Below are 26,112 nucleotides of genomic sequence, written 5' to 3'. Positions count from 1 at the left end.
CTCTCCTCCTTTTTCCAAACCTCCCCTACCTAGCCTAGACCACCTGACCTGGTTTGAGCCTGCCTGACTTAGCCTGAGCCTGCTTCACCTGGTCTGAGCCTGCCTGACCTGGTCCTAACCCACCTGACCTAGGTCTGAACCTACTTGACCTAAGTCTGAACCCAGTTGACTTGACTTGAACCTGGTTTGGTTCAAAGTCAAAGTCCAAGTCCTTTTTCGTCCGAAGTTCGAAGTTGATCCTTTTTCGAAGTCGAGCCTCGTACGAAGCGTTTGAAGCAATTGGAGTCGTTTCTTCCTCAAATTGAAGTAAGTTCGCTTCATTAAACCAACTCTCTCAAGTATTTGATTGTTTGTATATAGCATATACTTTCTGAAGTAGTATCTTGCTTTAGTTCTTGGTTGAGCCCTCTAGGACGCTTCGGTGTTCACGCGCTCGCCTCGTAACTATCGTCGGATATATATATTCGAATACGCAATATATGCGTTCTTCAAAATAGTATCTCACCCTAGTTCTTGGTTGAGCCCTCTAGGACACTTCGGTGTTCACTCGCTCGCCTCGTAACTATCGTTGGATACAGATCTAGGTGTATATCTGCTGATTCTGCCGACGCGTCTTATATCGCACAGGCTATGTAATTTACCTTTGCCGTCGCGTCGTATGATGCCAAGGCTCCCTGCTTTCTGTACTTCCGATTACTGCACTTCCGATTATGCATTTACTTACGCCGTCGCGTCGAACGATGCCAAGGCTCCTGCTTTCTGCAATGTATTTACTTACGCCGTCGCGTCGAACAATGCCAAGGCTTCTGTTTTGTTATATATGTAGAATATTTCGTTCAGTTACACACCCTGAACAATAGTATATGCATTTCCTTTACGCCGCCGCTGTATAAAGCACAGGCTTCTGCTTATATTACATATATGGCGCGTAAGTGAGCGTTCAAATGGAGATCAACTCCAAAATCGCCCATGTGATTCCCTTACCGCTCCTCGTACAAGATTCTGCTTGACGAAAGAAGCCCCTATTGGAAAGGCTTCGCCTTTTGGCAAAATGCTCTTTACGTAAAGACTAAATCAATTACGTATGGCCTGGCTATGGCCCAAGGTTCCTGCAACCTTGATGGATGCAAAGTACGCACAACGGTGCGCATCCATTTCCCGAGTTAAGCGTAGCGATTTCCCACCAAAGAGGGGAGATGCCACTGAAATGGATAAAAGAAAACGCACGCTTTCTCCGTTAAAGAGAGAAAGTGCTGCTGAAATTCCTGAAGGAGCTAAAGAATGGCTCAGAAAGAACGTAACAGAAGTGCTACCCAGTTATGGAACGCCTTCTACGATGTAGAAAGGTTCGTCGCACCACTGCCGGTAGAGCAGAGAAGGTGTTGACAAAATGGTTGGCGGAAGAGCTGCCAGACCCAGTTAAGTGGCACAATGATGCCCTTTGTTGGAACGATGTCAGAATGACTCATCTCCGTGGCACCTGCAAGGGCACCATACTTGTAAGGGCCGTTGCGCCAAAGTAGTGGTAGCACCTTGACGAGGTCCTGAGCTCGTTTCGTAAAAATACGCCGAGTAGCCGATCCGTAGAGATCGAGTCATGTGCATGCTCATTGAGAATTATCAGACAACCAGACTCGTAAGGGCCGCTGAGCCGGAGTGTGTTGTTTCCACCGAAAGAGGTGAAGTGCTCGTCAAGGCCGAAGTGCCGAGAGCAGAGTTAAGCATGCATATGAATAAAACCTTTGTTCCACGGTGAAAACCGTGTGGTTGATTGGGGTCGGGTACATACTTCTCAAAGGCTGCCCTATAGGCATGCAATGTTCGTCAAGTAATTGTAAGACCGGCAGGCCCCTTTCAGAATTTCTCACCGAGGAAGACGGTGATGGCGCAGCCTTGAGTGACATATATTTCACCCGAACCTGATAGAGTTCATTGATGGCCTTCGTCACTCAGAGGTATGGAGGTCGTGGTTATCCTTAAATATCTAAGGATTGAACCCAACTACTGCAGTAGCAGAATGCATTCGGATACCTAGTAAGGATCTCTTCCGGTATGTTGTACCGTCCTACTAGGGGGATGGGGTCAACAGGCCTCTGGGGTATCTAAAATACATAGAATAATCAACCCCCAGATCGTCGCGTTGTCGCCCAGATATGAGTCCCCTAAGCCCAGGGGGAGGTGCAATTATCGAAACAAAGCAATAGCTTAGGTACAACGCTACTTTGAATGTATGAGTGGATGACGTTGTTGAGTCAGTCCTGCATAACCTTTGTGAAGGTGTCATGGTCGGTATACTACTGGACCGATTGGGAAAGAACCCCATTGATATCCGTACGACTAAGAGAAGCTCGGAGAGCTGTCCTTAGATTCGTAGGATACGGATGTGTCAAGCATAAAGGCTTGAGCTAGACATCCATTCGTGACTCTGAGGAAGTCAAGGCTAAGTCGTAGAGACTTAAGAGGTTATTCTAACTCACAGCCCTGAAGAGGCTTATGCGAAGTCATGAAGACTTGGGTGGATGTTCAACTCATAGCCCTGATGAGGCTTTTGCGATATACGCTAAGTCATGGAGGCTTGAGCGTCGTATTACGAACTGCGACCTTGAGTGGTCTATGCATTTACTTGAGTTGAATAGATAGGTGTTTGCCTACTTACCAGACCATCAGTGGTTCTGACCCCGTTTAATGGGGATTTCAGGTGTTAAACCTGCGTGGCGATATGCGGAGCAAGGCGGCATCGAGTTCCAGGGTTTCTCTAGATAGAGTTATACTGCTTCCTTTTTATTGAACCTTCACTGCTTTTCTAAGCATTAGTGTTGTAATAAACATATGCTTTCGATAAAATAGAACACTTTGGTGGTCAATGAGTTGCTTGGCCACATACCTGCAACGTGCTCAGAGTTTTCTAAAACCGACGACTCATTATCGTCTTATTCCGCTGCTAAAAGTTTTTCTAAGTTCCGCTGCAAAGAAAAAAAAAAATTCATGAAAATTTTAACTTAGCTTTGTTTTGGAAATCCGGGGCGTTACAGAATTGGTATCAGAGCAAGAGTCTGAGAAACCTGGTTCGAGATCCGTCTTGTCCACCATATCGCACTGTAAGTATATTTTGTACTTCTTGTTCTGATCTGGGTGCATCTTTGTATAGATGGCAACTCACGACTCCCGAGGATACTGCTATCGTTGCGGGATCATGCACGATGAGTGGGTATGCCCATATGAAGTCCAAGACTGGCAGTATTGTGGCGAAGAAAGGCATTCCGTCAACGAATGCCAAATGAAGCATACCGCCGATATGGGTCGGCGGAGATCGCTTGGTCTTAGGGATGAGACCTCGCATGTTAGTGGGCCACATTACTCCAGTAGAAGGAGTAGCCGTACTCCAGCAACTTCTGATGAACTACCGTCTCTGGTAGGATTTGACTTGAACTTCCTTGAGGGATTTGGTCAATCGCAAGGCTATCAACAGGCATCATGTACGCCTAGCTTGCACAGTTGGGATGAGGGATGCAACAACTCCTTCTATAATCCCATTATGATTTCTGATTCCTCGAATCAAAGTACTATTATATGGGGGAACAGAGCGGCTTCACCAACGCCGAGTCTGAATGGCCAGGAAGAGGGATACAACCTATATCATCCCGTTATGGTCTCGGATTCCCCGAGCCATGATGCCACTGAATGGGCAAGTGGACCGGCATCACTGATCTATCCACAAGAGTCGCTTGAGAGTGCGGAAGTGCCGCCCAAGCCAAAGCTAGTTGTGCCTGCACCAAGGTCATGTGGAAGTAAACGATACTTCGGGTTCTTTGGGTCAAGAAATCCAGTTCCTAGAAGAGACTGGTAGTGTTTTGGAGTCAATAGACTCATGTACCTAGTTTCTCAACGCCTAAAAGTCTGCCAGTGCGGCATGACATTTTGTTTAAGGCGATGCTTGTGTAAATGTGATGTATATTAAGTAAATAAAACTTTGCTTCGATATATACATTGTGAAACTAAAACACGTTGTTTGTATGTGGTAGATAAATGGCTCCTACGACGAGGAGAACCATACCAAGCGAGGAGTCCCATACTCAAGGATTTCTGCTGGAAACACTCAACAATTTGGTTACTGCCATTCGAGAAACAAGGCCAGAACCAGTCGCACCTCGAAGCGAAAACCTTGGTGGAATAACCTATGAAAAATTCCTCAAGCTCGACCCACCAGTCTTCGCTGGTAGAGCCGATCCTGAACTGGCAGAAAGTTGGGTCGAAGAGACCGAACGTGCCTTCCTGGTGCTGGGAGTACCAGAAGAAAAGAAGACCAACTTTGGCACGTACAGGCTGAAAGACAACGCACGAAAGTGGTGGGATACCACTAAGATTATCCAGTTCTCGGAAGTTGAAGTCATTCCTTGGACTGACTTCCGGAGAGCTTTCATGGATAATTACTTTCCATTACACTCCAGAAACAAGAAGAAGATGGAGTTTCTGGAATTGGAGCAGGGTGGCATGAATCTGATTGACTATACCACCAAATTTCAAAATCTTAAACGGTACTGCTCCCGGTTATTTGAGACCGACCAAGAAAGGGCCGACAAGTACATCAATGGACTGCGAGAAGGGCTAAGGTCACGGGTTATCACCAGCATGCCCCAAATGTTTTAAACGACTGTGGCAGCAGCTTCAAAAATACAAGTGGATTGGGAGCGATCAAAAGTGATCATAGCAAAAAGGCCCATAGTTGATGGTGGGAACAAGAAGAGAATGTTTCCAAGTGGCCAGGGTTCACGACAACCCTTTCAGAAGAAAAGGTTCCAAGGTGGGAACAACACTCAACAAGTTGTAAGGCCAAGGCAGAACATGGCTCCAAACAACCTGCAGTCCAACCCAAACTGCCCAAAATGCCATGTTAATCACGCAAGAGGACCATGTCCACGTGACACAGGGGGATGCTTCTACTGTGGCAAAGTGGGCCACATTGCAAGACAATGCAGAAAGAAGCTTATTGATGAGCAGAGGAGGAATGCCGAATCTGCCAGACCCTCTCAACAAGTACCACAACGAACAGTAGTCCAACGACCCCCACCTAGAGTAGAACAAAGGCCTGCTGCAGGTCGTGTATACGCTGTAACGACTGAACAAGTCGAAACCGGTGACCTCATTGAAGGCACCGTACCTGTTAATGGACATGCAGCTTACGTCTTGTTTGATTGTGGTGCTACTCATACATTTATCTCTGACGATTTCATCGAACAACTCCACGCCTCGATGCAACCGATTGATAAAATGATCGAAGTATATAACCCGTTGGGTTCACGCACCAAATGTATCCGGTGTGTGAAAAATTTGGATATTGAGATAGCAGGGCAACACTTGCCTACTGACGCCATCCTGATCGATATGATACAGTACGATGTCATTCTGGGAATGAATTGGTTGGCTCAGAATAATGCCAAGATTCTGTGCCGCGAGGGCAGAGTAATTCTATCTCGACCCGGATTGCCTAAGATGGAATACCGGTTATCCAAACCAGTTCCACAAAAAAGGCTCATATCAACACTTAAGGTACAAAAATACCTTAGGAAGGGTTGTGTGGCCTTCCTGTTGAGTCTCTCGGTGGAAAAATCCAACGACCAACCCCTTGAGAGTTTGGAAGTAGTGCGGGAGTTTCCCGATCTGTTTCTTGAGGAATTGCCAGGACTTCCGCCACTTCGTGAGGTTGAATTTGGAATTCAATCCTTATCTGGAACAACGCCGATATCCAAAGCCCCTTATCGTATGGCACCAGCTGAACTCAGTGAGTTGAAATGTCAGTTGGAAGAACTGATGGAACAAGGGTTCATCCGACCAAGTATGTCACCATGGGGAGCCCCAGTGCTGTTTGTAAAGAAGAAGGATGGATCCCTTCGGTTATGCATCGATTATCGGATGCTTAACCAGGCAACCGTTAAAAATAAGTACCTGTTGCCTCAGATTGAGGACTTATTCGATCAGCTCAGAACAGCGAGAGTGTTCTCCAAGATCGACCTCAGGTCTGGATACCATCAGCTCAGAGTTAAGGAGGAGGATATACCTAAGACTGCCTTCAGAACGAGATATGGCCATTATGAGTTCGTAGTAATGCCCTTCGGACTTACTAATGTGCCTACTGTCTTTATGGACCTGATGAACCGAGTGTTCAAGCCATACTTAGACACTTTTGTCATCGTCTTCATTGATGACATTCTCGTGTATTCAGAGAATGAGGAACAACACAAGGAGCACTTGAGAATCGTCTTGAAAACCCTTCAAGATAATCAATTATATGCCAAGTTTTCAAAATGTGAATTCTGGCTAGACAAAGTAATGTTCCTTGGCCATGTGATCTCAAAAGATGGAATCGCAGTAGATCCTGCGAAGGTCGAAGCTGTGATAGACTGGAAGCAGCCAGAAAATATCACTGAGGTCCGAAGCTTCCTTGGACTTGCCGGATATTATCGGAAGTTCATACAGGACTTCTCCCGAATCGCCGTACCAATGACGAAATTACTGAAAAAGGGAGTCAAGTTTAATGGACTGACCAGTGTAAGGAGTGCTTTGAGGTTCTCAAACAGAGGCTTACCACTGCCCCTGTCCTTACCTTACCTTCTGGTCAGGGAGGCTTCGTTGCTTATACCGATGCCTCGGGAACAGGTCTGGGTTGTGTATTGATGCAGCATGGCAAAGTAATCGCCTATGCATCCCGTCAGTTAAGAATTCATGAGAAAAACTATCCAACCCACGATCTTGAGCTTGCCGCGGTAGTGTTCGCGCTTAAAATCTGGCGACACTACCTATATGGAGAGAAATTCGAGGTCATGTTGGACCATAAAAGCCTAAAATACCTCTTTTCTCAAAAAGAACTCAATATGCGGCAACGGCGATGGCTGAAATTCCTCAAAGACTATGAATTCACGCTTTCCTATCACCCTGGAAAAGCGAATGTTGTAGCAGATGCCCTTAGTCGCAAGACTGTTGGCACTCTGGCCAGCCTCACCGGACAATGGAAGCTGATGGAGGATTTTGTCAGTTGGAAGCCATTCCTGGCTGACCCAGGAAAGATTCGATTGTCATGCCTGACAATCCATATCGAGATCCTCGATCGCATCGTAGCCGAACAGTTTAAGGACCCCCAGTACTTGGAATTAAAAGCTCGTGCTGCAAAAGATGACACTTTCTTCCATTTAAAAGAGGATGGAGGAATATGGATGGAAGAAAGAATTTGGGTTCCAAATAACCCTGAGCTAAGACAGGAAGTACTCCAGGAGGCTCATAACAGCAAGTACACCATTCACCCTGAAGGTACAAAAATGTTTCGGGACTTACAGAGAAAGTACTGGTGGAGGGGTATGAAACGTGATGTGGCTACATTAGTCTCAAGGTGTTTAATCTGCCAGCAAGTAAAAATTGAGCATCAACGACCTGGTGGAAAAATGCAACGGATCGAGATTCCACAATGGAAATGGGAGGGCATTACGATGGATTTCATCGTTGGATTGCCTCGGTCCAAGAGACAACACGATTCAATATGGGTGATCGTGGACAGACTCACCAAGTCTGCTCACTTCCTGCCGATCAACACTCGATACTCAACTGAGCGGTTGGCAGAGATCTACATTCAGGAAATCGTTAGACTCCATGGAGTGCCGATTTCGATCATATCCGATCGTGACCCGAAGTTCACCTCTCACTTTTGGGAGCAGCTTCAAAGAGCCCTGGGGACGAAACTCAAGTTCAGTACAGCATTCCATCCCCAAACAGATGGGCAATCAGAACGAACCATACAGACTCTCGAAGATATGCTAAGAGCCTGTATGCTAGAATGAAAAGGTGATTGGGATTCCCACCTAGCGTTGGCTGAATTTGCTTATAATAATAGCCACCACGCTAGCATTGGAATGGCACCGTATGAAGCCTTGTACGGGCGACCCTGTCGATCACCAATCCATTGGGGTGAAGTGGGTGAGCGAACCTTGGACTCGCCCATAGTGTTGCAACATTATACTGAGCAGGTCCACATGATCAGGAAGAAGCTACTGATTGCTCAGAGTCGACAGAAGAGCTACGTTGATCAGCGGCGTAGGGAACTGTGATCATCGCAAAATTTTTCCTCTCATAATGTTCTCTCTCTTCCTTCTCTTTTCCTTTCCTACCTCTTATTTTCCTCCTTTTTGAAGGGAGAAAGATAAAAGACGGAAAGAAAGAGAGAAGAGAAAGAAGAGAAGAGAAGAGGAACTCTTTTGCGGGTCTCACTTGACCTTAATTTTGAAAATATTTTTGAAATAACTCGCCTCCGTTTTTGAAATATTTGCGGGAAAACTGGGAGACGGGATCCGCTCGTCGGTACGAGGTTCGACCGTTCCTGGCGCCTTTACCAGGGGTAATCGAATCAAGTGTTGAATTAATGCCTTTTGCTTTGCAATGAATTTATCTAAGTATTTATCTTAAGTCTAAAATGCACAATGAATCATGCTTGTGCAAATACATAGATGTATGCTCTTTTTGAAAATATTTTGAAGAATTTCCAAGTGAATCAGATAAAGTGAAGAAATGTTTTCTAACTTAGAACTTAAGATTTGAAGTTCTAAGTTTTTAGAATAATCAGAGCTTAGGAAAATGAATTTGGATCTTTGAGAGAAATGATCTTAAAACTGAAAGAAAGAAAATTTCAAAGTCATAAATGGACTTTGAATTTGGAAGTTTGAACTTTGGAATGGAATTGAATTCTAACTTTGAAGTTTTTGAAGTTAGAAGAAAATGTGGGGGATCTAAAGGAATTGAGGAATGGGACTTGGAACAGTCGGAATTTCAAGATGAAATCCGAATCCAAATTCTGGATTCTGAATAGAGTTTTGAGTTGATTTTTGGATTTAAGATCTGAAATAGGAACTTCGGTTTGAAAAAAATGAGACTGGCTTTGAGAATTGGAATTCAAAGTGGAATTTGGACTTGGAATTTTGAATGGAATTAGATTCAAGATGTGGAATCCAAGAAGGTATTTGGATCTGAAATCTGAGATCCAAGATAGGGTTGGACTCTGGATTCTAGGATGGAATTGGATCTGAAGTTTGAGATCCAAAGTAGGATTGGATCCTGGATCCTAAGATGGAATTGGATATGAAATCTGAGATCCACAATAGAATTGGGTTCTGGATCCTAGAGTGGATTTGGATCTGAAGTCTGAGATCCAAAGTTGAGTTTGAGTCTGGATCCTAAGATAAATTTGGATCTGAAGTCTGAGATCCAATGTAGAGTTGGGCTCTGGACCCTAAGATGGAATTTAGACCAGAAGTCTAAGATCCAAAGTGAAATCGGAGTCTGGATCCTGAGGAGGAATTGGATCTGGAGTCTGAGATGAGTGTTGAATCCTAGATCCTAAAATGGATTTGTAATTAAATTCTGAAAATGAATCCAGAATCTCAAAGTTAATTTGAACTTTGATTTTGATTGAAAATATGAATATAAAATGAATTTGGAATTTCAAAGTCAATTTGAACTTTGAATTTTGATTTGAATTTGAATAAAATGACTTTGAAATCTCAAAGTTAAATTGAACTTTGAGATTGAAAATGAAATTGAATTTTGAAAATGAAAAGGATGAATTGGATTTGATAAGGATCGAAGATAGATTGAAGAAGATATTAACATCACTTGGAGTTTTTGAAAAAGAAAGTTTTTAAAAATATGATGCAATTCTATCCTATATGATGAATGAATTTGAATAATTTTGAAATTGGAATTTGAAAAGCTATTTCATTCTTTAAATGAATTAAAATAAGATTGAAAATATAATACATCCTTGACTATGGTCATTGAATGTATTATATAGTAATCTATATTAAAATTCTAGTGAAGAATGAAACACATTTTTTGTGCTTTTATAGAATTTAGAATGGAATTAACTCTCAATATACCCTGACTATGGCCATTGGTATATGTATTGAATTAATTCTAAGTTAAACTCTGATAAAAGGTAAAATATTTGAAGAATATGATGATTTTTGAAAGAGGATCCAGTGTTATTTCATAAAAGATAAGAATACTAAGTCTTGTTTACACCCCGACTATGGCCGTTGGTGTAAATCATCAACTTAGAATTAACTTACCTTTTATGAAATGGTGCACGTGCCATTCGTGTTTCACCATTATGAGAAATTGAGAAATAAAGGAAAATGCATGGAATAAACAATTCATGGTATTCTATAATGCTCATTCATTCTACCTAAAGCAAGAAATGTAAATTTTCATTAAACTCTAGCTATTACAATGGGTAGAATCAAGTTTACAACCCCAAATAATGATATCTTCCATAATTCCTGAAAAACAACCGGGTTAATAATGAAAAGAAAAAGAAAATCATATATATATATATGGAAATCAAATAGTAAAAGGGGTCATATGTTAAGATATGTATGATACAAAGGATGAAAGAGATGGCATGTATCCTTATATATATATATGTATGTATATGAGAGTTTATACATATTTACATACATATGAATACATACACACAGATATATAGATATATGTATATATACATATTTACGTGTATATATATAACATATACTTAGTGTAGATGGATAAGAGTGCTGGAAATGGATCATAGTGAAAGTGTGTGATATAAATGCAGGAACACTGTGCATGGCTAAAAAAAAAAAAAAAATAGTAGTTAGGAACAAAATATAGTGATGCTATGGCTGTTTGTGAAGTGGAAAAAGCAGCCACGATATTATCTTTCATGAAAAAACAGTTTTGTGACAGGGGAGAGTGGTATGGCTGCTATATGGGAAAAATAGTTACAGGTGATTAGAGGGATTAGACATAATATTGTTATATGGTAAATTAAGTAACACATGCTGGGTGAAAAACCTGTGAAATGGTGGTGAGAAGTGGTTAGGTGATCAGGACGAGTACTTTACAGAATATTCGGGCCACACAAAGTGACAATATACAGAAAATCACTACCGCTTGCAGCCAACGATCTTTTGTAACATACAACATACAGAAAATCACCATATCTGAGTGCTTGGTAAAGTACTTGGGCACCCACCTGATCTGTGAGTTATTAAGCACCAGCCTTCCAGCCCAACTTAAGAATATAAGAGAGGAGCATTAAAATCTGATACCCAAAACAAAATCACCTGAGGATAAATGGTGCACTTAAGAAAATCAATTCTCAAAGCAGATGAGCATCACGAAAATGCAACAGTAAGCAATTGAAGCATAAACAAGTTTGCCAGTTACTATTTTGTACACTGATCCAGGCATTTCATGTCAACAAAACAAACTTCATACAGACCAATTTTATAAAAACCTCAAAACCAAACGATTTTTTTGCAATAAGGTCAATCGACTTCGGTGATCAACTTCAGTAGATCCAAACCCTGTCATAAGCCATGAACAGTGCCTTTTGCAGGCTTTTATACCTGTGATGATGGACAGAAGATCCATGTCTAAAAGAGTATTCTTCCACCTCTAACTCACCTTCTGCCCGAGCAGCATGGATGTTCTTACAGGCAGCTATCGTTTTAACATGAATAAAGAATTTTTTTTATAAAGCATTCCCATCTTTAAATCAGCATTTTGTCACCTGATAAACCCATCAATTGTCAGCCCAGACTCCAGAAGATGAATTTGTTAATAGTCTCTCTAAGGATTCCCTGTGACGTCTTCTTCAGATTTGATGATTACCAGAGGATCCAGGGATGAAAACCCTTGGGTAAATAGATGGAGGGGATTAAGTCAGTGATCAATATATTAATCAAGATAATCTGAATGGGTGGATCAATGAACCTAAAAGAGAGAGGATGGACCAGGTACATGAACCCAACAAGTATAACAGAGGATTTAAATGCCAATTAATAAAATGGATCCATGTGTATGGATTGATGATTTTGAGCATGAACTAGCAAAGCAGGTCGGTGGGTTTTTACTGTAGTATTTCAATCAAAGGGATCGACAGATTTAACAATCTAACAATTAGTGAAATGAAATCCACGAGTAGATCAAAACAAGCAATTACTTTATGGAATTTCCTGTCCTGGACCCAGATATCTCATGCTCAGCAACTAAAGACAGATATATTTACAACACATATAGATAACGAAGAGCAGATGTTGGATTGAAAGAAAATCACAGATCTACATTTAAATTTGAAAATATCACAGATGAATCAAAACAATACATTGAAATCAAGAGGTAATCCACGACTTAGGCATGAATTTTATGGAATGTACCATCAAACACAATAAATTCTAAAACATGATGAATCCGAATGAATCGAATTTGTAATCCAATGTCACTAAAAGGGGAAATCATTTGCAAGAAACAGTAAGAAAAAAAAATAAATAAATACTGAATCACATAAAACATGAAGAGATCTTTAGAAGAAAGGAGTGAAGCCGATGTCGGAGTTGGGTTACTCCATTGATGTAGCAAAAATAAGTGGGCCGATCCTGTTATATGCAGGTCGACCCTTCCATTCGTGCCAAAAAAAAAAATCACAATGAAGAAGGATGAAAATGAGATAATACCATGAATAGAGGAAGAAAGGAAATAGGAGAGGAGCTTCAACAGAGCATTAGGAGAAGAACAACGAAATAGCTACTTACCTGTAGATTCGCAGGGGTTTCAGAGGGCCGGAGCCGATTTGAACTCTCGTAGTTGTGGAGGCTTCAGAGGTCGGTTCTCCTGCAGAGCTGTAGAAGTTCCGAATGAAATGGGGATTCAGAAACCAGCGGAAATCCGAGGCGCATAAACTTGGGTCTGCAGAGCTTCTGCAAGAAGAAGAAGAAGCTTCTTCTGTGGCCTTGAGGGGAGTCGTTCAGAAGAAAGAGGAGGGATGGATGCTTCAAAGGAGGAGTTGATGACGGATGATAATGGAGAGGCAGGAGACCCGATGCTTTGTGATGAAAGGATGTCGACGAGGGGGGTGGAGGAAGAAGGATGGATGATCTTCTGGAAAGGAAAAGATGGGTGGCGGCTAGAAGCTTGCAGAGAGACTTGCGTGAAAGTAGATGGATTGCAATGGGATGCCCTACAAAGATGACCGAGGTCTCTTTTTAAGGAGGGCGTGGAAGGCTCCAGAGGGGGAGATGGTTCGTTGGAGATGGAGGACGGAGGGGAGCGAGGTTTGTTCAAGATGGACGATGGTGAGAACCCCTCTGCGATGGAGGCTTCTAGAGGAAAGATATGCGGGAGGAGTCTGTTAGAAATCCTCCTTTTTTTCCAAAAGGGGGTTTCCTTTTCAGGAATTTTTTTTAAAAAGATGGTTTAAGAAGTGAGGTTTTTGGCAAAAAAAAAAAAATGGTTTTGAAAAGCTTTTAAAAATCCTTCATTTTCTTGTAGCTTTTCCCAATTTTTCGGTTTTTTTTTTTTTTGGTTTATTTTTCATTTTTTTTTTTTTGTATTTTCAGAATAAAATCCTAAAGTTTGTGAGAAAACAAAGATTAAAACTAAATTTTTTTATGTTTTTGCAAAAATATTTACAAAAGGGAAATTTTCTAAGAATTTAAAAACTATTTTGAGAAAATTTCTTCAGACATGGGTTTTGATCCGGATTTTGAGGAAATACGGATTTAAAGTGCTAGATTTGAACCTGAAAATGATTTTGAATGGATCAATATGGTTTTTAATCCAGAAAGTCTGAAGAATTTGCTTCGATTTCTCAGAAAATGGAGTTAGGGTCAAAAGGGTCATTTTTACAAAACTTTGAAAATTTGGGGTGTTCACAGATGCCCCTCTTTGCTACTAATCCGGTTGAGAGCCGAGCTTAGTGGCAAAGACAACACTCCAAATTTTGAAAATTGCCCCAGTCAGCAGGTCTGAACTGGGTGTGGAAGAATTATTTTGAAAATATGGTTTTTCAGGCTTTGAAACCTTATCCTGAATGGTTTTGGGGAGATGAAATTCTCGAAGATGATATGATTGAGTAGAAAATGAGGAAATCGTGATGGGACTTTAGATGGAAATTCTGAAATGGTGGGAAATGAAAATTTTGATCAGGTCTCATGGGTGAGACAAGATACTCTTTTTGGAATGATTCAGGTTTAGCCCTTAACCTGGATGGGACGAAGATATATCAAGAAATGAATTTGAAGTGAGGAAAGAAATACACAAGGACCTTGATGGGACATTTTGGAGGAGGCCTCGTGAAAATGAAGCTTGGGTATGATCCTTTCTTGGAGTAATATATGAAGCATGGGTCCCTTGATGGGAAGAATTATGGTGGGACTGGAAGAAAACATCTCTTCAAAAACGAGGAATCTTATTGGAATGTGACTCAGGTTTAACCCAAACCTGCAAGGAAGATACCTCGCGAAGCGAGGTTCCAGGTTAACTCTTAATCTGGATAGGAAATCTACCATATGGGTTTCTCAAAATGGAGAAAGCACGATGGGACCTTCGGAATTTGGACGAACAAATCCGATAGGGGTTTTTGTGAAAGGAGGAAATATAGGGTTCCCTAAAGCTTTGAAAAGGGAGAAGAAATGGTGCGCCTCATTGCTGAGACTGAAATAGCTTTTGAAATCAAAGAATCTTTTGAAAATGGTTCAGGTTTAACCCTTATCCTGAGTGGGTCGTCCCTACGGAATTCTTTTAATGAGAAAACCGTGATGGGACAGGAAGAGATGCTTCCACTGGATGAGGCAACTCTTCTGGAAGATATAGACAACGCTAAGTTGCATCAAAATGGATATTGAATGTTTATTTCATTCTTGAAATGGCTAGAGAAATTTTGCCAATAGGATAAAATTATAGCTGATTCAAATGCTTGGAAATGTGCATGTATATGCAAAAGATATGCCCTCTTTAACCTAGAGTATTTCCCCCAAATGAGGTTAACTCCTCAATTCTAAGAGTCAGATTCAAATTTTTAGCACTGATGATTTTCTTCAAGGAAGCTATCCATTTCCCTGATATGAGAATAGAAGAAATATTCTTAATTTCATAAAAGCGAGAAATGAAGAGATATTGATAAAAGAATTTTGCACGAGAAAAGATGACTTCTGGCAGCTTCGGCAGTTTGATATCCGGGTGTTTTTCCCACAATGATCTTTTTGCACTCTTTTGAGTCATTGGGCTTTCTCTGGTTTTTCTTATCATCCTTCATTTGGATGTCCTAACTTTTTCTCTTTTTTCAGGGAAGGGCACGTCACAAACTCCTTCATCTTGGAGATGCTCCGATCCTTCTTTTATCTCAGGGGTTCTATTGATCTCACTGGCTCAAAAGGTCTTTAGACGATAGCAGAAATCAAATATCTTTTAGGGTTTGTTGGTAGGTCCATCACCCTCGCCTTCATCTCGACGGTGATCTGAACTTTCCCTGGAAGGATCCGTCACAAACTCTGTCATCTTGGAGATGTTTCAAATCTTCTTTGGCCCCGGGGGTCTACTCGCTTAATTCGCCTTCATCTTGACGACAATTGAGAGATCCCTTTTGCGGATATTTGATTGCAACTTTTAAGCGAAAATGAGAAGGGATGGGTTGAGTGGATTCTTTTTATAGCTCAAGATATTTCCACTGCCTGATTGTCAGAAAGTCGTCTTAAAACATGCGTCATAGCCATGATCAATAGCAAATCACTCTTGGCTTTTCAACATCATTGAATATTTCTTTTATTGATCATATCGAGGACATTTCTTACATCCTTTTGGTTGATCAACAGGAAAAGATTTGAATTTTACCTCTTTTCGCGAAAAGTTTCACCTTTTTTGGAAGGAAATAGAAGAGGTAATCTGAGAAAATTCTTTTCGTGCAGTCAGACTTTTAGAATCAACTAATGCTTTTAGCAAATTGGCAAAGTTTTCACGAATTTCTTATGAAATAATCACTCAATATAGATTTTGATGAGACATTTAGCTGTAATTTAAAGAAATGGTGCAAGAAATCAGTCTTTAGAAAACTGGACAGATGAAATATATTAGGTTTTGGAAATCCCGACCAGTTTATGAGAAACTGGATTTTAAATCCCGACCAGCTGAAAAATACTGGATTTCAAATCCCGACCAGTTATGAAACTGGATTTCAAATCCCGACCAGTTATAAAACTGGATTTCAAATCCCGACCAGTTATGAAAACTGGATTTCAAATCCCGACCAGTTATGAAAACTGGATTTTAAATCCCGACCAGTTGAAAAATACTGGATTTTAAATCCCGACCAGCTGAAAAATACTGGATTTCAAATCCCGACCAGTTATGAAAACTGGATTTTAAATCCCGACAAGCTGAAAAATACTGGATTTCAAATTCCGACCAGTTATGAAAACTGGATTTCAAATCCCGACCAGCTGAAAAATACTGGATTTTAAATCCCGACCAGCTGAAAAATACTGGATTTCAAATCCCGACCAGTTATGAAAACTGGATTTTAAATCCCGACCAGTTATAAAACTGGATTTCAAATCCCGACCAGTTATGAAAACTGGATTTTAAATCCCGACCAGTTATAAAACTGGATTTCAAATCCCGACCAGTTATGAAAACTGGATTTCAAATCCCGACCAGTTATGAAAACTGGATTTTAAATCCCGACCAGCTGAAAAATACTGGATTTTAAATCCCGACCAGCTGAAAAATACTGGATTTCAAATCCCGACCAGTTATGAAAACTGGATTTTAAATCCCGACCAGCTGAAAAATACTGGATTTCAAATTCCGACCAGTTATGAAAACTGGATTTCAAATCCCGACCAGCTGAAAAATACTGGATTTTAAATCCCGACCAGCTGAAAAATACTGGATTTCAAATCCCGACCAGTTATGAAAACTGGATTTTAAATCCCGACCAGTTATAAAACTGGATTTCAAATCCCGACCAGTTATGAAAACTGGATTTTAAATCCCGACCAGTTATGAAAACTGGATTTTAAATACCGACCAGTTATGAAAACTGGATTTTAAATCCCGACCAGTTATAAAACTGGATTTCAAATATGAAGGATTTAACCTGATGGTTTGAAAAAATGACTGAACTTGAGAAATTATAACCCGAGGGTTGATGAAATCCTGAAGATATTGCAACCAGAGGTTGGGAAACTGATAGAATTTTAAAAGATTGAAGATCTTGAAGGTTTGAGAATGATAGAATTGAGGAGTCGTACCCTAAGGGTTTGATCTTTTGGAATACACGGCCAGCGAGAGCTGGATCTTTTGGAATACAGGACCAACGAGATGCTGGATCCTCTGAAAATACATGACCAGCGAGATGCTGGATCTTTTGGAAATACATGACCAGCGAGATGCTGGATCCTTTGGAAATACATGACCGGCAAAAGCTGGATCTTTTGAAAATACGTGAAGTTTTGGGAGATTTAAGTCAGAACTTGAATTTAGAAGGAGAAAGGTCTTTGGTCAGAAGACTGATTTTAGAAGGTTACCGGTGTGAGAACCGGATTTTCCAAATAAGCTCAATTTTGAGAAATAACCAGTGCGAGAGCTGGGTTTTGAAGATGAGCTAGATTTTCAAAATGAGTTTTTAGAAGATAATTCAGGATTTATCCCCTTATCCTGAACGGGGAAATAAAAGGAAGAATACCTCATTGAGAGGAGGCATCAGGTTTATCCCTCATCCTGAAAGGGTGATTTGAAGATAAAAGTAGAGAATTTTTTTTTTAATAAGATTGGAAAATTTGTTAAAACTTGACATAAACGAGCATTAGCTTGATGTAAATCTTATCAAAGCAAAATGAATCAAATGAAAAGACAATAAAAATCACAGGACCAATTAAGAATTATCAAAATTTGAGGAGAGGAACTTTCGTCTAATCCTGCCTGCATATGATGGAAGAAGATGATTATGGATTAAAATAAAATGCCCCAGTATCATGGAGGAGAATGTAAGAATTGATAGAAGATCATTATTTTTATTGAAATGGCTCTTTGAATAGTACAAAAGATTTTTAAATGAAAATTCTAAGTATAAAATTTCTTCAAATGCAGAGCATTGATGGGATCTGGCACCTCCACCCCATCTGCATTGATTAGATGGTACGAATTGCGAGGCAAAGCTTCCTTAACCACATAAGGGCCTTCCCAATTGGGTGACCACTTGCCTTGTGGTCGATGCTTGAGATGAGCTGTCGATCTGAGCACCAAATCGTTAACTCAAAATTTTCTCTCAATGACAGACTTGGCATAATGTCGAGCTATCCTCTGTCGATAAGCTTGAGCGTGCTCTGCCGCTTTGAGCCTCTTTTCATCCAGTAAATCTAGTTGCACCAATCTCTGCTGCTGATACTGATCAAGTGGCAATTCTATGAGAGAAGCGAATTTGAGAGCAGGCTTTTGGATATGGAGAGGTAACACCACTTCAGTCCCGTAAACGAGTTCTGAAGGAGTGGCATTAGTCGGAGTCCGAATGGTGGTCCGATATGCCCAAAGCGCGTCATGAATTTTCTCGTGCCAATCTCGACCTGTCTTCACAGTCCTTTCCAAAATACGAATCAAGATCTTATTGGTGGCCTCTGCTTGGCCATTCCCTTGAGGATAATAAGGAGCTGAGAAGTGATGGGAAATTCTGAATTTAGAACAGAATGTTTTCATCCTCTCATTTTTGAAATGGGTTCCATTATCTGAGACAATATCATGTGGTATGCCGAAGCGGCAAAGGATGTTCTTATGAATGAAAGAAACCACATGGCGGCCTTCCACTGTGCGTAGAGTAACAGCTTCAACCCATTTCGTGAAATACTCTGTCGCAGCCAGGAAGTATTTGTGGCCGTTGGAAGCAGAAGGAGTAATCGGGCCGACGACGTCAAAAGCCCACATAGAAAATGGCCAAGGAGAAACAACTGATTGTAGATATGTGGCCGGAGCATGAATATAAGGCGCGTGTAATTGGCACTTGACGCATTTTTTTACAAATCCATGACAGTCTTGCTGCATGGTATTCCAATAGTACCCTGCTCGAACGATCTGCTTGACGAGAGTTTGATAGCCAGCATGACCACCACAAATCCCTTCATGTGCCTCTTGGATAACTTCCATAGCTTCTTCTTTGTCTAAGCACCTTGAATACTCAGAACTGAATCCACGGCGGTAGAGGACATTGGCGAGAATGAAATATCGGGTAGACATACGCTGGATTGCACGTTGCTCCCTTTTAGGCATTTCTGGTGGAAATTCACCAGACTCAATGAAATTCTTGATACTTTGATACCAAGGCTCCACCTTCTGATTGACCTGATTTACCTGCATAATTGAATCGAAAGCGGGTTGTTCGAGTCTGCCAACTTTGAAAGAGCGACATGACTCACCACCTTTGAATGATAAAATGGAGCCCAAACTGGCTAAGCCATCGGCTATCTGATTATGCTCTCTTCTGATGTGATTGAGCTGAAATTCTTCGAAGCTGTCAACAAGAGCTAAGACGATCTTCTGATATGGGATCAATTTGGGATCTTTCACTTGCCATTCAGTGTTAACTTGACTGACAACAAGTAGTGAGTCGCCAAAGGCGTGCACTCTCTTGACATTGAAATATTGCAGAATTTTGAGGCCTTGTATTAAAGCTTCATACTCGGCCATATTATGAGTGCATTGGAAACCAAGCTTAAGAGAATAAGGGATCATTTCTTTTTCTGGAGTGATCAACAGGACTCCAATCCCGATGCCAGACATATTTTTAGAGCCATCGAAGAACAAGTTCCAAACTAGGGGCTGTTGGACATTACAGATGTGCTCGTCAGGAAAATCATCCTCTGTTTTAATTTCTTCTGTCAGAGGGAAATCTGCCAACTGATCTGCGATCGCTTGGCCCTTAATCGACTTTTGAGAAACATACTCTAAGTCATATTGCATCAACAGGACTTGCCACTTTGCGATTCGTCCAGTGAGAAAAGGTTGTTCAAGAATGTATCTGAGCGGATTGAGCTTTGAAAGAAACTTAATTTCAGAAGCCAACAAGTAATGTCTCAATTTTTGGCACATCCAGACCAGAGCTAGACAAGTCTTCTCCATCTGAGAATACTTCTTTTCATAATCAATGAATGTTTTGCTCACGTAGTAGATGGCGTGCTCTATCAAACTGCCTTCTTCATACTGAGCGAGGAATCCACCACAGGCATTTTGATTGACTGAAATATATAGCAAGAGAGGCTTTCCCAGCTTAGGCGGCTTTAAAACTGGTGGATTAAGGAGATACTGCTTGATGCGCTCGAACGAGAGCTGACATTCTGATCCTCATTCAAATTTAACTCCTTTTCTCAGCAAGTGGTTAAAAGGCTCACATCTCATAGCCAAATTGGAGATGAACCTGCGAATAGACTGGATACGCCCTTGAAGGCTTCGCAGCTCTCTCAGATTAGTTGGAGGCGGCATGTCAATAATGGCTTTTGCTTTAGCCGGATCCACCTCGATCCCTTTCTTGCTGATAATAAAGCCGAGCAGTTTGCCGGACTCTACTCCAAAAACACATTTCTGAGGGTTAAGCCTCAATTTGTAAAGAATAAGTCTTTCAAAAACTTGACTAAGAGCATCGAGGTGATCCTCTTCTTCTTTAGACTTAACCAAAATGTCATCCACATACGCATCCATATTCTTGTGCATTTGATCGTGGAAAATAACAGCCATTGCCCTTTGATAAGTCGCCCCGGCATTTTTGAGCCCAAATGGCATAACTGTATAGCAGAAGGTTCCCCATGGAGTAGTAAATGAGGTCTTCGACTGATCACGAACGGCCAACTTGATCTGATTATAACCTGAATATCCGTCCATGAAAGAAAACATGGCGTGACCTGCTGTGCTATCGATCAAGAGGTCAATATTAGGAAGTGGATAATCATCTTTCGGGGTAGCCTTATTGAGATCCCTGAAATCAATGCAGATCCGAACTTTTCCATTTTTTTTAGGGACTGCTACGATATTTGCCAACCAATCTGGGTAATCAATGGCCCGGATGAAGCCTGCTTTCAATAAATCTTCCAGTCCTTCTTTGACTTGTTGCTTAATTTGAGGGTCTAATTTCCTCAATTTCTGCTTGATTGGTCTGGCTTCTGGTTTCAACTTGAGTCGATGCTCAACTAGTTTGATATCCAACCCTGGCATATCTTCGTAAGTCCAGGCAAATACTTCCTGATGCCTTTGGAGGAATTGGATGAGTCTAGCTTTTTCAATTTTGCTTAGGCTCAACCCAATTTTGAGAATCTTCGGATCATCTTCCGACCCAATGTTGATATCCTCAGTTGGATCTTGAACCAAGGCTGATGGTTCATCCTGCTTCTGAATGTGAGCAAATTCTGGTAAATTCTGAATAGTGGAATCAAATTCAGCTGGCTCTTCAGTCTGCTCTGTTGCCTGACTGACCTCTGCTCTGTCTTTCATCTCAAAAAACCTTGCCAATTTTAGATACTTGGGATTGATAACAAATCTTGTCATTGATTCAGGAGTTTAATGGTCCTGAAAATGCCCAAAAGAGGTTGTTTTTAAGAGAAAGTATGATGAGCCAAAAAAAAATTTTTATATAAAGCAAGAGTGATGATATAGACAAAGTATAAGAAGGAATTGATGGATATTTGAAAAGAAAATTTTAATCTTTCATTGATTGAAGTAAAGTATTTACAAGATTTTAACAAAAGATGGGACTGTATTGTCCCTACAAAAAAGAGAATAAAAGAAAGCAGGAAAACTAAGGCATCATCTTCACTTGTTTCCTTTGACAAAAACTGTCTTTTTGCTGGAATCCTGGCCGGTGAACCCCAACCCTGAATTGTCCGAATGCTGAGTAGGAACGATTGGCTCCACTATACCATCTTCATTCTTTCCTATGCCCCGGAATGGCTGATATCCATGTTTTATCAGCAGATCAAATCCCTTTCTGGCTTTGGAGAACTGGGGGAATAAAGGGTGATCTTTGAAGGAGGCGTAATCAATGCGTCCTCCTAACTTGAAGAAACAAGGTCCCTGCCATTGGACCGTGGCTGCGACATTTTCTTCTTCCATGACATCTTTTAGCTTCAGCATCTCTAGACTGTCACTGAGATTGATCTCATCCGCTTCTCGGATGCTTGGAATATCAGTTGTGAATGTCGGACGAGGAATCATAGGCTGTGGCAGCCTCTCTTCAGGATCTTCACCCAAAATGGTGGTGATCATTCCACCCTTAGACCACTTGATGCACTGGTGGAGAGTTGATGGAACGGCATTGGCATTGTGGATCCATGTTCGTCCCAACAGAAGATTGTAAGTCGGTGGTACATTGACGACATGGAACAACACGGTATGCACTGAGTAGTTGATGAAGATTTCCAAAAAGACTTTGCCTTTGGCAGTTTGCCCATGATTATCGAAGCCATAGATGGTGATGGGATCAGGCACATATTCTTCCTCCTTTAATCCCAATGCTTTCGCTGTCATTTCTGGGCAAATATTCAGACTGCTGCCCCCATCAATGAGTACGTGCGGGACAGTCATGCCCCTGGTCCTGACCACTATATACAATGCATTGTTGTGGAATGAATGAGGCTTAGGCAAGTCCTCATCTGAAAAGGTAATAGGCGCGTTAGTCATTGCTTGGTTTACTATCTGCGCCATGTCTTCGGGCGTGGTGCCCGATTTTACTTTGATCTTTCTTAATAGATCATCTAGTTTTTCTTTATGCTGGGGAGAGTCGTGAGTCAACTCAAAGATGGAGATGTTGGAGAGCGCTGTGATGGGCTTCTGAAGGCTTTTGGCCCGCTCTTCTACTGCTTCTGAGGTTTCTGCTTCCTCTATGCAGGCTTCCCTTTTCACAAATCTTCTTGGAAAAACTTGGATCTTTCCACTCTCAACTGACATGTTTCTAATATTTAAAAATGAGAGGATATCCCCTCTCTGAAATGCAGGTTGATTCTGATGTAGAACCGTCACCTGATGCTGCAAACTTATTTTTTTGCTGGAGCAAGGATGTATGTGACTCTGCGGGAGAAAAGAACCTTCTGAAACGGTTGACACTGAATGTTTTGGGAATGGGGAGGACAGAATGTCCATTTTGCCCTCTTCTTCATCCTCGATGAGGATGCTTTTATCAATACAATCCTGAATCAGATGCTTCAGGACGAAGCAGTACTCAGTGTCGTGGCCCATCGCTCTGTGGAATTTGCAGTATTGTTCCTTAAATCTTCCCATGAGCACTGGTGGATCTGCCACCTTGGGAAGTTTTACCATCCCGTGAGACAGCAAATATTCCAAAATCTTCTCCAGTGGCTGGTCGAGGGGAGTAAACTTCCGATCCCTGCTCCAGTTTATATGTTTAGGTTTTTCTTGAAGGTCCCCCTTTTGTTGAGGACCGGTCGGGAGAGGCTTATCATCGCTCTTGAAGAATTTCCCTTTCCTTCCTCTGTTCTGCTCGGGCTTTGTGCCACTGCCACTGCCCTGTTTGCTGCTACTGCCCTGATCATCCCCTGGAACCTCGGCGGAGTAGGTGAAGTGTGCCTTCTTCTTTGGGTCTTGCACATTTTTGGCTAAGGCAACACCTTCGTACATCCCGTTCTCTACTCCCATCTCGAGCCATTCTGCTCGCTCCGTCAGTTCAATAAACGATTTGGAGGGATATGGGAAGAGGAGGCTTTTTAGGGGCTGGGAGAAGTTGTTGAGAATGACTTGGAGGGCATGCTCCTCAGAGATAGGGTTTCTCATTTTGTTGCACAGGCTTCTCCACTTGTAGATAAAATCCCTAGCCTTTTCATTGGGCTCTTGTTTCAGGTTGCACAGGTGGTTCAGGGTGGGCAGAGCTTCCGTGTTGAATAGGAAGCGTTCCACAAACATATTAACGACTTTGTCAAAATCCCTTAACTCGATGGGATTGACATGCTCGGCATACCATTTGGCGGCTATTCCCTCCAAACTGCGGGGAAAACAGAGGAAGAGGGCACGGTTGTCTTCGCTGAACCGGGCGCATTCTGCGAAGAACATGGCAAGGTGGGCCTTGGGGTCTCCGGATCCATCGAATTTAATGAATTTTCGGGGGAGATTCTCTAAATTGATGTCTCCTTCCAAACCAAGGTAGAAATCCTGCCTAGTGTATGCCCTTTTTCCTTTGTCCCGGACTTGCAGGTCTTTGACGATTTTTGTCAATGCCTGGATCGAGTCTTCTGCGGGGGCCCCATATTTGGGCTTGTTCACGGACACTGGCTCCTCTACCGGCCTCTTGGACTGCCGCAGATGTTTCGGGATGTAAATCAACTGCTCTTCTTCAGAATTTTCTTCTGCTGACTCAGAATCTTCAGAGGTACTGTCACGTTGTACCTTTTGCTTGCTGATCTTGATGGGCTTTTTCATGGGCTTCTTCTTAGCTTTGGTCTTAGAAGCCGCCTTCTTTGGAGCCGCCTTAGCCTGCTCGGCCATCATTTTAGTCATCATTTTCTGAAAAATCCGGTACATGGCCGGATCAACATCGCTTTCATCTCCGGAGTCATGCTTCTTGGTCAATCTAGGAGAATTCATCTCCTCTGACTCGTTGTCACTGTGTTGTTGAGCAGCCCTCTTGTCAGCCCTTGTCTGAACCATTTTCCAGATGCCTAAGCTTTCCTGTAGAATATGGGAATGGTTAGAGTATGGAGAAGCTTTTTGAAAATCATAATTTCTTCGAGAGAAAGCAAGAAATGAGGGGATTTGGTAGACAATTTCAAGAGATTATCCCATTACCCGGGATTGGGTCATCGCACGATTTGTGATTATTGTGTTACCATTTGATGGTAACAGAGAAATGTGCCTTGTTACCTAGGCGAGGTCGTCAACCATGATAAGATTTGAAGAAATGCGGAAGGAATATCCCTTTTACCTGGGATTAGGTCGTCACTCAAGTTTTTGTGACTTTTATTTGTGCTACAAACAAAATACAGAAAATAACATTTTTGGCCAAAAAACAAAAATTTTATTGATATTTGTAACTTTCAAGGACAAAGAGAGGGTGGGCAGACAGTTTGCCACCACTCTTGATATTCAGATGATACATTTGGCCCAGGAAATATAGACAGAGAAATAAAGGAGTTCCAGGTATATTTTGCGACATGATATGCCCCAGACCACTGATCCGACTGCAGGTTGAATTCTGACACATTGCCTGTCGGAAAACGGGTGTTGGCACGGACCTGCCGCTGTGAAAACTGCCTCAGACATCGTTCCGGCTGATAATCGACACAAAAGAAAGGGCCCATCAACTTGTAGCGCTTGTCGCGAGCATAAGTGTATCGAGGAACAGTCTCTCTTCTGTCAAAGAAATCCCAGGTGATCTCCTCCTGATGCAGCTTCTCGATCAGAGCTCGGCATTGGATGACTGTCTTTGGTTGCTTACTGTTGAACCTGAAAGAACTGGCTTTTGAGGGAACGTGGCGTAGGAACCACGACTGCAAGGCATAAGTGCATCCTTCTACCAGAATGGTCTCCCCAAGAGCGAATCGAGCCAAACCTCTGTAAAGGAAGGCTAATGCGGCCATGGAGACTGAGAGCTGGCGGGTCTGCTTGCTTCCCCATCTCCGAAAGAGCTGGGCAACTCTGATGTCTATAAAATTCTGACCATCTTGGAAGAAGGCTAACCCCACTGTGCACAGGATCATGGCGTGCTGAATTCTGTCCTTCGCTGCTCGGGACAAAGTGTCAACCTCTTTGTAGGCTCCGTACTTTTGATATAATTCAAACAGGTCGATGAACTGATTCCCACCAATCTCGGTGAGAGGCCAGGATCTGCTCCCCGTTGCTCTTGCTAAGGCTTCTCGAACATCTACCCCTCTGATGTTGATCAAAAATTGCTGCTCGACAGGATCATCTGGCTGACCAGCTGGTTCGGGCAATCCCATAATGTCGTTGAATTCGTCCATCAGCAGAGTCATCTCTCCCCAGGGAAACCAGAAGGTGCAGGTACGTGGATTCCATCGTCCTGCCATGGCCTGAATCAACGCTCCATTGATGACTCGCTTGCCTACCGCTGATGCCATCTCCAACCCACAGTCATCCAAGTGATCTGGGAACATACGTGAGAAGGTGGCGAACCAAGAATAATACCACCGTGGGAAGAAAGTACGAGACTAGATGACCCGCAGATCTGGGGTTCCATCCCTTATTTGATAGAGGACATGATCCCAAGGAAAGATAGTATCGGGAGATTCAGATGCCATCGGAGTGATACTGAGGCAA

The sequence above is a fragment of the Nuphar pumila genome, chromosome 4 (assembly GCF_984573655.1).
Source record: "Nuphar pumila chromosome 4, dmNupPumi1.hap1.1, whole genome shotgun sequence".
Classification (NCBI taxonomy): Eukaryota; Viridiplantae; Streptophyta; class Magnoliopsida; order Nymphaeales; family Nymphaeaceae; genus Nuphar; species Nuphar pumila.
Note: the sequence above shows the minus strand (reverse complement) of the source record.